The sequence below is a fragment of the Engystomops pustulosus genome, chromosome 3 (genome assembly GCF_040894005.1).
Source record: "Engystomops pustulosus chromosome 3, aEngPut4.maternal, whole genome shotgun sequence".
Lineage (NCBI taxonomy): Eukaryota > Metazoa > Chordata > Amphibia > Anura > Leptodactylidae > Engystomops > Engystomops pustulosus.
Genome location: NC_092413.1, coordinates 31,503,361 through 31,520,296, shown reverse-complemented (window position 1 = coordinate 31,520,296; position 16,936 = coordinate 31,503,361).

Genomic DNA, 16,936 nt, shown 5'->3' with positions numbered 1-16,936 from the left:
CAATTTCATTCTTTTCATAAATGAGACCATAAAGACCATCTCATGGCAAAACAAAGTGGCAAATCCATTCTTATAGATCTAATGTCTATTTATTTTAACAAACCTGGAGGGTGGGATTCCTAGTCCCTAAAAACACCCTCAGCACAGGAAAAATTCATGAAAGAATTCAGTGAAATTAAAACAAAAATTGTCTGTTGCCACTAGGTGGAGCTCACTGTATACTGATTGGCTTTTAGATCTTCTTGTGAGATAAGTTCTAGATATTAACTGTTAAACCCCTATAGAGAGAGGAATGCTATTATTAGCCCCTGAAAAACTTATTAGGGTAGGGTGAAGGGTGGAAACTTTTGCTTGTTCTGTGGTGGGTACCACTGAAATATTCCAAAAATTTTAGGTTTTGCTATATGAGACGCTGCGTAGCTCGCAGCCACAACTCTACTCTGGAACCTGGGGGACCAAGGGGGGTTATAAAGAGTTATTACGACACATGGAAGTTGGGGGATGTTGATATAGGTACAAGACCAGCACAGGAGCTCTGGTCCTTCATCCAATAACTCAATAAATTACAGACACACATATTTTTTTTTAAACTGTATTTAATGAATCATTTTCATTTTTATGAAAATAACAAAACCCACAACATAGGGTCATCAATACAAACATTGGGTCTGGAACCCCAAAGGAGAGAGGGGGAGGGAAAGGAAGGGGACAGGGGGGAGACACACATTATATTATAGCCTTGCAAATCGAGTTGACAAACTCAGCTATACTACATCTCCATATCCCGCTTTTTCTCCTCTTTAGCATGCACCACCTAGAGCTGGTAAATGTTTGTCAAGTACCCCTTCAAGTGTGTTTGTTTCTCCGAATTACCCAATAATTTGTGTAAATTTATTCCGAAAAGCTCATTTATTCATAAGTTTGCTCGTTCTTTTTTGCAAACGAAAACATGGTTCCTTAGCGCAGCGATTCTGCGGCTTCCCCCGCCATGAATGTGCCTGACAGTACTGTCATGCCTGCCGTGCAGCACATAAAATGAAACCTCAGCATGGTCGGGGCGCTGTGATGACAGCTGAGGGTTAGCCATTTTATGCTTCAGGGACCTGTAGCACATTGCTGTGTTTGCTTTTGGCTTTTTCCCTCTTGTTCTCACATGGAGCTATCATTTGTTGTGTTATTCTAACATCTTAGGCGGATAAGTACGTGTTTGCTTTTCTTTCCAGCTAATACTCTGAACGCCCCGGCTGTAAAGTTATTCACAGCACGCAGAGATGTTTGAAATGTCGTCTCTCTCAAAGACCCGCAAACCAATATTTACCATCTCAAACAAACCTTTTTTCTTCTCCTCCGCTTTCTGTTGTGCTGTTTACTTTGTGTGAGGTAAGAGCCTATTGTACATGGACTTTACATTGCTATTTCCTGGGTAATCTCCAGGTTCTTTGAAAGCAGTAACTCAGATTACGGTTAAGACGGTTTTCTCTTTTTTTTTTCCAGCTGTGACGTTACAAATACTTGTTCCATAAAGTCTGACGGCTTAATATATTGGATCTGAAATTCCCAGCATTGTCAGTATATTGAGAGATGTTGTGCTTTGATATGAAATTCTTTCATTCGTGTTCATGGTGAGGAACATTCATGCTTCCGGTAGAGCAGTGACTGTGTCATTTAGTTCAACCTGTGTCGGACTTGGAGGTTTAGGGTGCACCAGTAAATTCTAGTTTTCATTTCTGTACAGTTACTTGCAAATATTACCAGACACCCTCTTCCTTAAAGAGGAAGCGACACAAGCAGAATATCAGGCACACGATCTTAGTAAATTGCGGCACAGTGCATTATCATCGGACAATGCCCTTTCGGTGAACTCCAGTGGACAGCTAAGTAAATGTGCCCCAGTCAGTATGATATGATGACTGTATTGCCCCTTCAGAAACATACACAGCCATGGCAGAGACAGAAGTTCTGTAGGGGAACAAGGATGAGAGAGCATGTGATTTTATGTTTTTTTTCACAGCAAAAAGAAAAGGAGGTTAATGGGGTGGGTCTGACAAAAATGCTACAGAAATAGGGGGCATTATGGATGGATGGTGACAGAAATGAGGGAATTTTAGATGGAGGGTTGCAGAAATGATAACATTATAGATGGAGGGCTACAGAAATGGGGGCATTTTAGATGGAAAGTTAAAAAATTGGGGGGCATTATAAATGGAGGGCATTAGAAATAAGCACACTATAGATGAAGGGTTGTATGAATGGGGAATTTATAGATGGAGGGCTAGAACATAGGGGCATATTAGAAGAAGGGCTAGAGAAATGGGGGAATTCAAAAAGTAGGGCTAGAAAAATAAGGGTATTATAGATGGAGGGCTCCAGAAATGGGGGCATGTTAGAGACAGGGCTACATAAATAGCAGCATTATAGATGGAGGGCTACAAAACAAGGGCAGTATAGATGAAGGGTTACAGAAATGGGGGCATTTTAGACAGTGGGGCAGATAAAAGGGCCATTATGTAGTATGAGGGTCACAGGAAATCAGCAGCATCATACAATGTGGGGGGTCATTGTATAGTGTTTGGGCCAGTGAGGGAGTGGGTTTAATCGGGGTGGGGGGGGCACATCAAGGTTTGGGGTAAGCAGTGGGGCATTTAAAACACAAAGCTTCCATGGCATGTGCTTTGGGTTACAACTTTTATCACTCTTTGACCAACACAAAAGGTATGATAGGTGTTACCCTTTCAATAAGTCTTTTCTGAGATGGAAAATTGCTAATAGATTTGTCTACCCCCACAAACATTAAAACTAATTATGAAAATTAAATGAATTTGAATACATTCCCTGTAGATTATTGCCATGTTTATCATTTGAATGTCTGATTCTTCTTCAAAAACTTCTTCATTTTTCACTTCCTGAAAGAATTTAAATCAACCCCCCCCCCCAAAAAAAAAGAACAAGCAATGTCCAACAGAAAAAAAGGTAAATTGAAAAAAAGTTTTCAATTTCTTTAAGACTGTATCAGGCAGCTGAAGCTTCAGAGAGGAAAGTTCTGGGAACAAGAGAGAAATAAGGAAGCTATTCACTGAAGGTAAGACTCGTAGAGCGTGTATGGAAATAAAGGTGTGGATAGGCCAAACATGAAGGAGCAATTTACGTAAAACACTGTGCGAATGGCAAAACAAACACACAAACAAGCACCATGGAGACCGGGACAATGAAGAATCAGATGCTTGAGGACATGGGAGATCATGTTGGAGAACTTAGAGATGTGCAGTATTTTCTATCATTCACTTCCTACTGAATAAACAGTCCTGATTCCAAAAACCACATCCAAATATTTCCATGAGAAATTAAGTCACCAGAAGATTTGTTGTGTTTTTCCTTCAGAAGACACAGCACTAATGCATTTTGCACATGTATTTTACATTTACATGTTAGTTTCTCTGTAATTTATTTGCAAAAATGATTTTATTGATCTTTAATAGTTAGGAAAAGTGACCAACATTAGATCTCAGGGATCCAAAAAACTGGAACTGTAGTGTTCAGTTGTGTGATGTGACCCAAACATAGTTCCATTTACAGTGGCCATCTCTCCCATGTATGCCCCTTGGTGCTGCTGTAAATTTTTGCTGCTACAGACAGAACCAATCTCCATCCTTTTCTGACAGCGGAGAAGGAAGAGTCTAGGAAATATGCAAATATGTTTTCCAGGATGGGACAAGGAAAACCATACCTCTTTTTGCTAACTTTTAAGGCAGCCCCCTTAAGATCACGACAAGAAGCCTAATGACATGATGTGGAATTAAAGCCAAACCTGTATATCTATACCAGTAGATACAGTTTCCCAACTGTAGACAGCACCATTTCAACGTGGTTGTTTCTTTCAGTACATAATTATCTACAATTGCTGGTTTAAACGGGTATTGCTATTTGAGCGAGTAATTGATATAGTTTGAATAATGAAAGTTATACAAATTTCCAATATACTTTCTGTATGAATTCCCCATGGTTTTCTAGATCTCTGCTTGCTTGACCTTCTATAGGAAGCTTTATTGGAAAGAAATTGACCATGGTCTCACAGGTGCACAGCTTGTAATAACACACAGCTCTGGCTGCTCTCTATGATACTAACGAGCTGTGCACCTGTGTGACCATGGTCAGATTTCTGTCAACTGGAAGTAAACATTGAGACTTTTTATAGAATAACACCAAGCACAGATCTAGAAAACTGTGAGGAATTGATACAGAAAGTATATTGGAAAATTTTTCATCATACAAACAATAACATGAATTTGCCGTAGTGGGAATACCCCTTTAAGGGAAAAAAAGAAATGTACAGTATTTATAAATTCTGCTTTAGGCCAGAAATAAGAACGGCTGCAAAATTCTTTGGTGGACATTTTACATTGTTTGACAAACAACTTGATGGGGTTGAATTATGGGTAGGGCTCCAGGGGCACGCACCCCAGGGCCCCCACCACTGTTCTCACTTTACTCAGTAAAGGGGTCCCCCACCAGTAATGTCTGACTGTAAGCTCACATCTGTGAGCTGACTTCTCTAGGAATGAAGCACAGTGCTGGCATGGTGACTAGGATTAGCAGGGAATTGTTTTGAGTGAGAGGCTATTGATTAGGGTCAGGAAGTAAGAGTTCTCCTTACAGAGACATTGTCAATTAAGGCCACCTTGCAGGCAAGTGGAGAGTAACAGCCATTGATGCTCCACTAGGGGATTATGGGAAATATGCAAATACGTTTCCATGATGGAACAAGGAAAACAATGCATATTTTTGCTACCTTTAAAGGCAGCCCCTTAACAACAAGCATGACTTTCAAGAAGCCTAATGACATGACATGATGAAGGAAGAGTCTAGTTTGACAAGCAGGGCAAAAAGGTTTTGATTTGTGATAAGTCTTCTACCTTAATGTCATATTTATAGTCCTGGTCTCATATTGGGGAAAGACACTTTTGGAAGAATTTAATATGTCCTGTCCACCAGAAAGTGGACATACAAAGCCCCTTTTTCCACGATTTTGTCAGATCTCTCCACCCAGCTGATCCTATAATTGAAATCTCTGCTAGGTCAGACCTAGTATAAACTGGTCTGACCTGATGGAGTTTGCTTCCAGATATCGGAGTCGTTTAATCCACCCTACAGTGTGGGAGTGCCATTATTAATCGATAACCCCATTTATGTCCTCCTGGGATTAAGTTACACTACTCTCAAAATCCACACCCTCTGCACTGCAGTTTATGCCCCTGCTCTCTGGAAGCCCCCTGGTTCTATTGCTGGGACCAAAAAAGAGGCACAGCAAACATGGCTGAACAACCATTGATGCCAGAAACTGGCTCAGCCACATGTCATCACTTCCGTTTTTAACTAAATGGATGGGCACCTTGGAGCTGGCTGTGGAATGGGAGGCTAGAAAGGGATATTTATGTATTTGTTTTCATTCTCAGTGCCTCATAGGTTGACCCTACCTCTGAGGCTGGATTAGGGTAGGTTGAGGCCCCTGAGCTCAAAATCTGGTGGGCTCCCCCACAGAAAGTAGCCCAGGCAATGGTACATGTTGCTATTCTAAATAATCATTAATATTGTAAACTTTCTCCTACTTACATGTTATCCTAGCTGCTGGCTTACCTAGCACAGTGGCAGTAATACTGACTACTAGTCCTAGTCACCACTCCAGTCCCACGCGTCACTGCTTACCTGAGAGTTCATTGCGCATCACTCCCAGAGATATCAGCTCACAGATGTAAGCTTACTGTCAGACATAACTGGTGGTGGCCCCCTTATAAGTACAATGGTGGGGGTCCCGGGGTGCGCCTCCCTGGAACACTACCTATAATTTGACCCTGCATACCCCCAACAACCCCATTGAGTTTTGGTGTTTGTCTAACTTTTGCCCTCGCCAGAAGCGATGTAAAATGTCCACTGAAGAATTCGGCAGCCATTCCATCACGTCTATTTCTGGCCTAAAGCAGAATTCATGAATAGATTTCTACTTTTCACTTAAACCAGTGATTGTAGATAATTATGTCAAAAACACAGAAAACGATAATTTTTGCCATAATGACAGTACTCATCATAGATATGTGTTAAAGTAGTTCCTGGGAAGGGTTCAAGTTCAGGTAAAGTTTACTGGCTGGGGGCCAAGCAAACGTTGCTCTAAGTAATTTGACATTAGCTGCTCATTACCTTCCTGAAATAATTGCTATTTTTTTTTCCCGTCGTGAAGGAAGAAGAACATAAATCTGTTGCCACAATAAAGCAGAAATACGTGATCATACCATGTGTGATTTTTTTTCAGGCAATTTAAAGCAGTGAACACACCTATGTCAATTGCACAAACTCGCATGTGGTATGTCCATGGCTGTGAATAAGGCGGCGTGCTATCCTCTGTCATTGCTATGGTATTTAAATGACTGCTTTGTCAGCTTCTGTATTGTGCCAAAAGAAAAACTGCAGAAAGGTGTAGAAGGATCAAGTTTAATCTTGTATTAGGTTTATGTCATCAAGAGTAAATACTCAGCGCTGGTGTTATTACATATTATCCTGTATACAAGTTGTCCCCAATGTCCTTTAAACCAGGGGCGGCAGCATGTGACAAAATTCCACAAGTATAATAACCCCCTTATAAAACCGAACACCACGGGCGTAACTAGAAGAGGCCGGGCCCCATAGCAAACTTCTGAAAGGGGCCCCCTTTCCGCTTAAATATTTATATATTACACTAAATAATACACTCAAATTTATTTACCTATATACAGTGGCATAACAAGACTCCAGTGGGCCCCTGTGCAAAATTAGCATCAGGGCCCCCATATACGTACGCCCTCACTGTGGCCCTATATATACATGTCCCACAGACATATGCACACATACACTACCATATACCAGTACAAAATAATAAATATATATACTCACCTCACCTTCTCCGTTGGTGCCGTCTGCTGTCCTCAGTGCAGGGAGTCAGGTGCTGGGGCCATACCATGTGCTCATTCTGCAAAGAGGGACAAAGCAGGAAGTGACAGCGCGCATCACTTCCTGCTCCATCTCGGCTCTCAGCTGTATCTCAAGACAGCTCCGATACACCTGAGAGCTCTAATACAAGGAAACACGGCGGCTGCACAGATTTTTATCTGTGACAGCCAAAAGCGGTGCACCCCCCCACCGCAGCAATCACTAACGCTCCCCCCGCAGCTATCGACACTGCCCCCCCTGTAGCAATCAATTGGGGCCCTCAAGCAGATATCGCCGGATAATCGCAAGTGCTAGCAATGAGTTAGGATTTGTGATTATTTCAGGGCTTCTACAGAACTGGTGTGGAGGCAGAAGCCCTGATAAATACCCCCTCTTAAGTCTTTAGACTTTAGTCTCGAGAGATTCTACAGAAGTAATACTGTGACAAGTCTGTACATGGTGCACCTATGGCATTCAGTACAGTACTTGGTATTATGGCAGTGGCGTTCACCTGACTGGCACGAAGAATATCTATCTGGCCTTGGCCATTGTAATGGTTCTGTAACACCTGATTAGTGGGATTTCCTCTGTATACACAACATCCTATGGTCACTTTCTACTTGAATGACACATTATGAAGCATGTCCTGCTCTTTATGACAAGACTTGAAGGGAAAGATTAAAAGAACCAAATGAGAATTTTATTCCACATTGTTCCCAAACAATAAAACTCACAGCACCGTCCACGGCCATTTATTAAAGAGGAAATGAGTCCGCCCACAAGACTTGTCTCTTGTCCGACCATGCTCTTGCGTTCTAGGAAATTATATATATTAAGTTCAATTGCTTCTCATTGTTAGCCAGGGCATTAATGGATACGTGACATGGCTGGACAGGTTTGTGTAAATTAGTCCCTTCTTTTTTCCCTTTGATCCTCTCTCCGAGTTCAAAGATTTTTTTTATAGTTGTTTGGTTCCTTATTTTTCTGTAGATACTTCTGTCTTTGCTTAAATTACGGCACCATTTAATGAGCCCTGAGTATCTGCACAGACTCAAGTATCGATCTAGTCTGATCTATGTAGTTTGTAAGATTTATTCTAATGTGCTTTTTGGATAAACATTTATAGCTGTAGTTTATTCCTAAAAAAAGAGAATATTCCTTTTCGTGTGCTGTGGGGGCTCAATCAGGGGTGAACCTAAACTCTATGCTGCCTGAGGTGAGCTAAAGGACAGTGCTCCCTCCACCTATGGTTCTCTATGCAGTGTCTCACTGACATCTGTTGAGAAGATTTTTACATTTCAAGTCCTGCTTTCTTGCAGGTGACTATGCCCCTAATGCTGTTCCGCATCTTGTTGCAGTTGGTGCTGTCTGAGGCAAGAGGCTCAAATCGCTTTATAGCTGCATTCTTTGGCTCACTAATACCATAAGTGTTGTCATCGCTTCTTCTACTAGAAAAGTTGTCGTGATGGTCAAGTGAGGTCCACTGGAACTTGGCCATTCAATCATCTCTATATATCACATTGGTTAGCAGTAGAGCCAAGCAAATCTATTTGTTAGATTCAACCTGAATCTTCCATTTTTCAGGCACCAAAAAGAATAGAAAACTTTTCTATTTCCCTCTGGAGAAATCTTTGAAAATGGCAGCTAGCTAATAATCATTTGAGGGGAGATGGGCAAGAGAAAATATAAATAAAATTTTTTAAAAAGTGAACAAAATGAGAAAGGGGCTAAAGGAGGGTTATACATAAATTTATACATTTCCAGAAAAATTGGAGCAACATCGGTTCAGATTGAATAAATTTGGACCCGAACTGAATTTTTTGAAAAATTTGGCAAAGCTTCAGCAAATCTTATCTCTAGTTAGTAGCAGTGTAAATCTACCTCCAGTGACACTCTACTTGAGATTTATATTCACTATTGTTGAGCGGACCTGAATCGCAAAGTATGGGTCCGTGCCAAACTTTGTCTCAAGTGTTGAGCGAACACAGGACCACGTAGTATGGGTCCGTGCTGAACTATACTAGTTTGGATCCCCCGAGCCCAAGCTTCTTCTTCAGTTCAGGTCTCAGCCAACCTCTGGCACCTATTGTGGGCGTTTACTGTTTAAATAAATTCGGAAAATGCGCATCAACATTTTTGGGAGGATCAGTGCTTCCCAATTATGTCATGGGGAGTGCTAATCCTCCCTCAAATGGCAGCACGCTGGCATTCAAACAGTCAACGCAGATAACAGGAGTAACTCGGGGAGTGGTCCGGGTATGGGCTCGGGTTTGGTAGCAAACCCGGGCGAAGCCGAACTAATATGGGTCTGCTCATCACTTGTCACCTATGATTTGTCATTTATCAGAGGTATCAGACACTTCATATAGGGGACAGAAATGTACCCCAACTCAGCCTCTGTCTCTATCTGGTCATGTGATGCTGAAGCATCATGGTATGTCAGCAATAAAGAGATGGCTATACTGCAAAAAGTAAGTGCAGTGTGTAATAAATAAGTATAAAACATGATTAGGGGTTAAGGGATAATGGGGGTAAGGGATGAAAATTGAGTTTCCACTGGGGGTATTGAAGTCCCTCATTTTCACATCTATCTATTTAAAGTCCAAGATTCAATTGAAGGTAAAGTTTATTGTGGATGTGGCGACGTTTCAGTGTATGACCACCTTTTTCAATCCTTTTTTTTCAAAAAAAGGGTGGTCATACACCGAAACATTGTCACATCCACAATAAACTTCATCTTTAATTGAATCTTGGACTTAAGATGCTGCCTGTAATATACATCTTATCGTTGAGGGTCTTTCCTGGACTCATGACGGCGCTGCTTCTGAGGAGTCTTTTTTCCACGGTGCTGATCTGATATTTACATAGTATCTATCTATCTATTTATCTCCTATCTATCTATCTATCTATCTATCTATCTATCTATCTATTTATCTCCTATCTATCTATCTATCTATCTATCTATTTATCTCCTATCTATCTATCTATCTATCTATCTATCTATCTATCTATCTATCTATTTATCTCCTATCTATCTATCTATCTATTTATCTCCTATCTATCTATCTATCTATCTATTTATCTCCTATCTATCTATCTATCTATCTATCTATCTATCTATTTATCTCCTATCTATCTATCTATCTATCTATCTATCTATCTATTTATCTTCTATCTATCTATCTATCTATCTATCTATCTATTTATCTCCTATCTATCTATCTATCTATCTATCTATCTATCTATCTATCTATCTATCTATCATCTATCTGTCTATCTGTCTATCTATCTATCTATGAAGTGTAAAACGTGGGCAGCACTCCAAGGTTCAAAATTAAAAGTTGGTGGTCTTCATTAAGTAAGTAGCAACGTTTTGGTGTTGGACACCTCAAGCCTTTTTGAAAAAGGTGCCCAACACCGAAACATTGCCACTTACTTGATAAAGAGCACCAACTTTTGATTTTGGACCTTGGAGTGCTGCCCGCTTTTTACACTTTTTATCCACGGAAGGACCAAGCCAGGACCTTTGGGGGCACTCTCCCCTCCTTTGAAGGAGTTTCAGGAACTGTGCGGACTTAAACTTTACCACGTTTATCTTTCTATCTCAATTTACTTTGAGCCCAGAAACATTGCCACACATGCCGTTATCTAGTATTGTAATTTATCCCATTGTAATGAACAGGTCAAAAATGCAATACTGTACCCCACCTATGGCCAAGAGTGGCGCTATATTGATGCAGTTTAAATCCCCTTTAATTTCATGCAAAAAAAGGAGTATGACTTCCAGAGTACAGTACAATATACCGTACAATATACTGTAGATATCTTAGTTCTGTGGGAAAACTTTTCTTTTTCGTAGTGATATCTTCCAGTGAAGTTTGCAATGCAAATACAGTCCCTACATTGTATTCGGATAGATCTTTACATAGTTGTTTTTCAAGCCGCTAACCTCATCCGTTTTCAAATGTTATCATTCCTTTTTAATGCTTTTTTCATGGAGGAAAATCACAAAGTGCTGTGTATTCTACTTCAAAGGGCTGATTTGTTCAGGCTATTTACCTTATTACATAGTTTTATACTAGTCTGAAGTATGGAATAGGTCACATGGAAGACAAACAAAAGCCATTCCTATGCGTTTGAATAGAGCCGAGGTTGTGCGGTTGTTAAGGTAAACGTCTCCGGCAAGAATCATTGAGGGAAAATATGAAATAAAGGCAGAAACGGGGGGTATACTATTACAAATGATGATCAAATGTGCCGAGTCACAACCTGCCTAGGGCTGCTATTAAAAGTTCTAAACAGTGAGTAATATAAAGGAATGAGGAGCCTAGAACAGACGGATGAAGGATGGAGGTGTGATGGAGTTCAGCTTCTTCAAAGAGAATAGAAGGAAATCTTACCCTACTTCGTGTCTCGTCAGACTGTTGGTGGTGCTGTTGCCTTTGCTTACAAAAAAGTTAGTGCTACGTGATGCAAAAATAAAAATAGAAGGGCATGGTACAAACTATTCAGAAAATGGAGAATCAAAAGTCTTAGGCCTCTTATACTCTTTCGAGTTTGATGCGTCCAACTCGTAGCTTGTGTTGGCTGGAAAGTTTGGCCAAACACTGAGCAATTGGAACTGAACTCAGCAAGTCAGTTCCAGGGTTCGGGCCGGATGTTTCAATCAGCACATGTTACGAGTTGGAAGCACAACACTTACTAGTGTGTAAGGGGCTTTAATTTTATCTCATGGCCCACAATGTTTTAGTGGTCCTCTCCATCGCTCAATGAGGATGATGAGGCCAGTGAGAAGCTACAGCTAGCAGATGGATCGGTCCCTGTGTTGGAGTGGTGCAACAGTGATACCCAAGTGAAGCCAGACTTTAATCTTATACTGGACTGTGAAGAAGAAAACCTAATTTGGAGGCTAGTAGTAAAAGTGGGCTCCCAAAATAAGTTCATGTGCTGGGCCCATTGCTCTTCATTCATTAACTTAAAGTAAATTAAAATCCATCATAATAAACCATGGTCACTCACTCATAGATCCCGGCACCGTGACTGTGGTAATCTACTTATATTTGTTATCCATGCTCTCCTTCCTTCTAAAATCAACATTAAAAATTATTCTAATGAAGGCCTAAAGAGCCCCTCCATGCTCTCTCTTCACAGGCAGTTACACTGTAGTAGGAGCACGTCTCAAACCTCCACTGTGTGAGATTACAGCAGGCAGAGAGGGGGGAGTGCTGAGGGGTGAGGGGAGACAGTGTAACAACCGTTGAAGCTATAGCATGGTCACAGTCCCTGGATCTATGAGGTTTATCATGCTGTATTATGATTGTAGATTTCGTTTAACACCTTAAGGACACTGCCTAAATTGACCTTCAAGACACAGCACTGTTTTTTAGATTTTTTCTAACTTTTTATTTTTTTATCTTACATGGCATTTTTTCCTGTAAAATTTGTATTTTCCAATGGGTTAATTTTTATGGTAAAAATATGATTATTAACTTTTTCCTGCAGTGGAACCGGTTTTCTTATGTTTTACTACTTTAGCAAAAAAAACACCTTTTTAATGAAACTGCATTTGCCTACGTGTCTCCATATTCTGTGAGCTATAACGTTTTATTCCTTAATCAAAAGAGGATTATTAGGGCTTGTTTTTTGCGGTAATGGTTAGATTGGTACTATTATAGGGTACATCTGACTTTTTGATTGCTTTCTATTAAATATTTTGATGAGGTAGGAAGTTTTTTATTTTTTATACCCTTCACAATATTGGTATAATAATGAAATATCTGCTTGGCCAAGGTTGTTACGGAGGTGATGAAGCCAATTTTGTGTGTGTGTGTGTGTGTGTGGGTTATTTTTATAACACAGAATATATATATTTTATACATAGGGGAAAAAATTTATTTTTGTGGTGTTTTTTTTCTTTTTTCTTTCTTTATTTTTAAATTTATTTTTTATTTTATACTTTTTTTTAAATGCCCCACCAGGGGACTTACACTGGGGATGCCTTGATCCATCATGCAATACATTTCAGTACTTATGCACTGTAATGTATTCTACCTGTGGCTTACTGACAGTTTACCTTTCGACACAGTCCTGGACTGGGTCTAATAGGCCACCGTACATGGTAGACATGGAGGTCTTCATCTGACCTCTAGCTGCCATGGCAACCCCCTGGAACACCCTGTTGCGTGCGGCCTGGGGAGTGACAGCTGCCACTCGGGGTTAAACTTCCATGCTGTAGCTGCAGTCTCCTGCTGCAGATCACGCTAGCGCACTGGCAATGCCAGCGTGATCAGCAGGACAAAATCAGCCAAATGTAGGAAGCGCCCTATGTCGTTAATCAGTTCAAAATCTCATTGGCAAGACTTCCATAAACACCTGACTCCCATGGTCAGCAGACAAGTAAACCTCTCCCAACCCTTTTTACTCTGCTGAGTTAATTAATCACATTTTAATACCAATTACATTTCTTTAATCCCAAGTTTGTGACTCTGATAAACACTGTACTTGCAAAAGCTACTTAAAAATCATTGCTTTCCAGATAACAGATCTCATTGATAATCTTTGAAGGCAACAGAATGTACAGTGAACAGCGATTTCCCATTGTATAAAATGTAATGTATACGCTACCTGGGCTGACTTCTGTCCTGATATAATCCCATCAGGGACCAGACTTATATCTAATCAGAGACTGGTGGCAGAAACTATGGTGCTTACTGAGCTTTGTTTAACTGAGGAGTGTGAAAAGGGTCACCCATCCTTTCAGGAGTGTATTGTTGGAGATCGTGAGGGCCACTTTCTCCCACTTACTGATTCTCCCTGAGCCCCTGTGCCCAGGGTGTCTGCAAAAACAATAGCTAACTGCCTTGAGGATGAAGGGCAGTGCTTGTATAACAGTCCGGTCATTCTTTAAAGGGATAAATTAATTAAATACATATATAAAAAATGCTGAATGAACCAGCGGCTATCAATATACCCTGAAACGAAAGTGCATCTTTCTTTAGGATAACCTGTTTTTATGGTGGTGAGGGATTATAAAGACTGGGGGAGAAATAAGCAGTGGTTTGAGAAAAAATCATGATAGTTACATGCAGTTCCTGAGTGTGATAAGCCTGCCTGAAAAAATTGGGTTTAAGGGCAAATTTGAAACTTTGGTAGTTGGGTATTAGTCTAATAGTCTGGGGTAAGGAATTCCACAGAATTGGTGCAGCTTGGGAGGAGTCCTGGAGATTTGAGTGCAATATTTGAATTAAAGAATAGAATAGTTTTAAATCACTGAAAGATGGAAGATATTGGTAAAGTATATGATAATTATTTGTCTATAGGAGATCAGCAAATTTCCCATCTCCTTCAAACCGACTGGCTGAGTTGAAGACAACTGGCTAAAATACAAGCTCCCCTAAACTAAGGCACGGGAAGAAAGGAGAATAAAAGGAAGAGTTAGGAAAGGGAGTGGAAAAGAGGGATAAGAAGAGGAGTGAAAGAGAGGATTAGGAAGTTGAGTGGAAGAGAAGGTTAGGAAGGAGATTGGAGGAGAGGGTTAAGAAGAGGAGTGGAAGAGAGGGTTAAGAAGAGGGGTGGAAGGGAGGGCAGTGAAAAAGGTTTAGAAAGGGGAGTGGAAGAGAGATTGGAAGGAGATTGGAGGAGAGGGTTAAGAAGAGGAGTGGAAGAGAGGGTTAGGAAGGGGAGTGGAAGAGAGGGTTAAGAAGAGGGGTGGAAGGGAGGGCAGTGAAAGAGAGGTTTAGAAAGGGGAGTGGAAGAGAGATTGGAAGGAGATTGGAGAAGAGGGTGAAGAGGAGTGGAAGGAAAGTTTAGGAAGGGCAGTGAAAGAGAGGTTTAGAAAGGGGAGTGGAAGAGAGGGTTAGGAAGGGGAGCAGAAGAGAGGGTTAGGATGGGGAATGAAGAGAGGCTTAGGAAGGGGAGTGAAAGAGAGGGTTAGGAAGGGGAGCAGAAGAGAGGGTTAGGATGGGGAATGAAGAGAGGCTTAGCAAGGGGAGTGAAAGAGAGGGTTAGGAAGAGGAATGAAGAGAGGGTTAGGAAGGAGAGTGGAAGAGAGGGTTAGGATGGGGAATGAAGAGAGGCTTAGGAAGGGGAGTGAAAGAGTGTTAGGAAGGGGAGTGGAAGAGACGGTTAAGAAGAGGAGTGGAAGAGAGGATTATGAAAGGAAGTGAAAGAGAAAATTAGGAAGGGGAGCGGAAGCGAGGGTTATGAAAGGGAGTGAAAGAGAACATTAGGAAGGGGAGTGAGTCAAGATGGGAGTAGAGAAAAAGAAAAAAGGAGGAGAGAAAAGGGTAGGCGGAGATAGCAGATTGCAGAGGAGGGGGGAGGGGAAAGGAATGGAGAAGAGAAATACTTTTTTGTCTACACATGTTTACAAATTTTTATTTTTAAAAAAGAAACAAATTTCTGTTTTAAATTTTTTTTGGAAGTGATTTTATAGAATTTTTCTTTGTTTTACGTGATTAGGGGTGAACTAGGAGGAAACATAGGATATATGACTTCTCTTAGCTCTGCACCAAGAAAATCTATTGTGTCAAAATAAAAATCCAAATTAAAAAAATAAATAAATTGTAATATAGTAAGCCAAATGTATTCTAGCCCAATGATTTTATATAAAAAAATACTGAAATGATTATTAACTTCATTTAAGAAAATAAAAGGAATTTCTGTTTTCCTGTGTTACATGTGAATGTGACACTGGCCAACACCCTCATTAGTGACTTGATGACATCTAACTATACAGAGATCGCACTGTGGTCAGTGATTGGCATTAACACATGTTCGGCAATGCAATCTCTGCCGGTGATTAACTCATGATTTATTTATGTATAAAGTAACAAGTTTGACATAGGTAACACAAGCCGTTTTATCAGTGTATAATCAGAATGTCAGGCAGGGATCAGACCTCACTTGTAAGCATGTATAGCCGTCTACCAAAGGTAACATGACTCAAGATAAATATTTAGCCCAGTACTTAGTAACTTACAAATGCCACATTATACTCCACTTCTTACTTCTAAGCCCTTGTTTTGTTATTAACTAAGACATAGTTATGTTTATGTTCACATCGTACCAGGAGGCTGCTAACAAGCTGTCACAAACTGGTATTGTTGTTAGACAACATATGTAAAGTAGTATATGTTGGCTTTCAAAAGCTAGTATGAGGCCCATCTGTTTTACCCAGGGTTAGCAGGTCATCTACTATTGAAGGACATATTTGATTGGCTACAGTGAGTATAATCCAAGACAGATGAGGCTATAGATGTAGTAGATCTTAGTTTGTCAGATGGAGCTGATTAAGCTAAAATTAGGCCCATTTCAAGGTGTTGACTTATCTGCTTTTCAATTAAAGGAAACCTACCACCACGGATCTAACTATTAAGATAGATCTGGTGGCAGGTTCCTCTAATGTAGAGTAGTATAGGCCTTTTTAGGGCTAATTCTTTTTTGACCCATAACTTTTATAGAATTTGATTCCCCCAATATTCAAATTTCCTAAAGAGGCTACTGGGGCGTGGAGTAGCCGGAGCTGAAGCTACATGGCGTGGCTACTCCACGCCACAGTAGCCTCTTGCGTTCCCTCTACCCTGACATCTTCAGTGCAAATCTCCTGGTAGCTGCGAAGGGTTCTTCGCATGCGCAGTAGCTCTGGCTTCAGAGCTGAGACTGCGCAGCCGGCGGCCTGTGTTCTGCGCATGCGCAGAACCCAGCTTCGCAGACAAGTGTGCGCAGCTACCAGGAGCTGCGCGCTGAAGATGTCAGGGTAGGTGGAATGCAAGAGGCTACTGGGGCGTGGAGTGGCCTCGCCATGTAACCAAAGCTGTGGCTACTGCACACCCCAGTAGCCTCTTTAGGAAATTAAAATATTGGGGGAATTAACATTTACAAATTTGTAATATGTAAATATTTACATATGAGGAACCTGCCAACAAATCTACCTTAATAGGTAAATCCGTGGTGGTAGGTTTCCTTTTCAAATATACCTAAA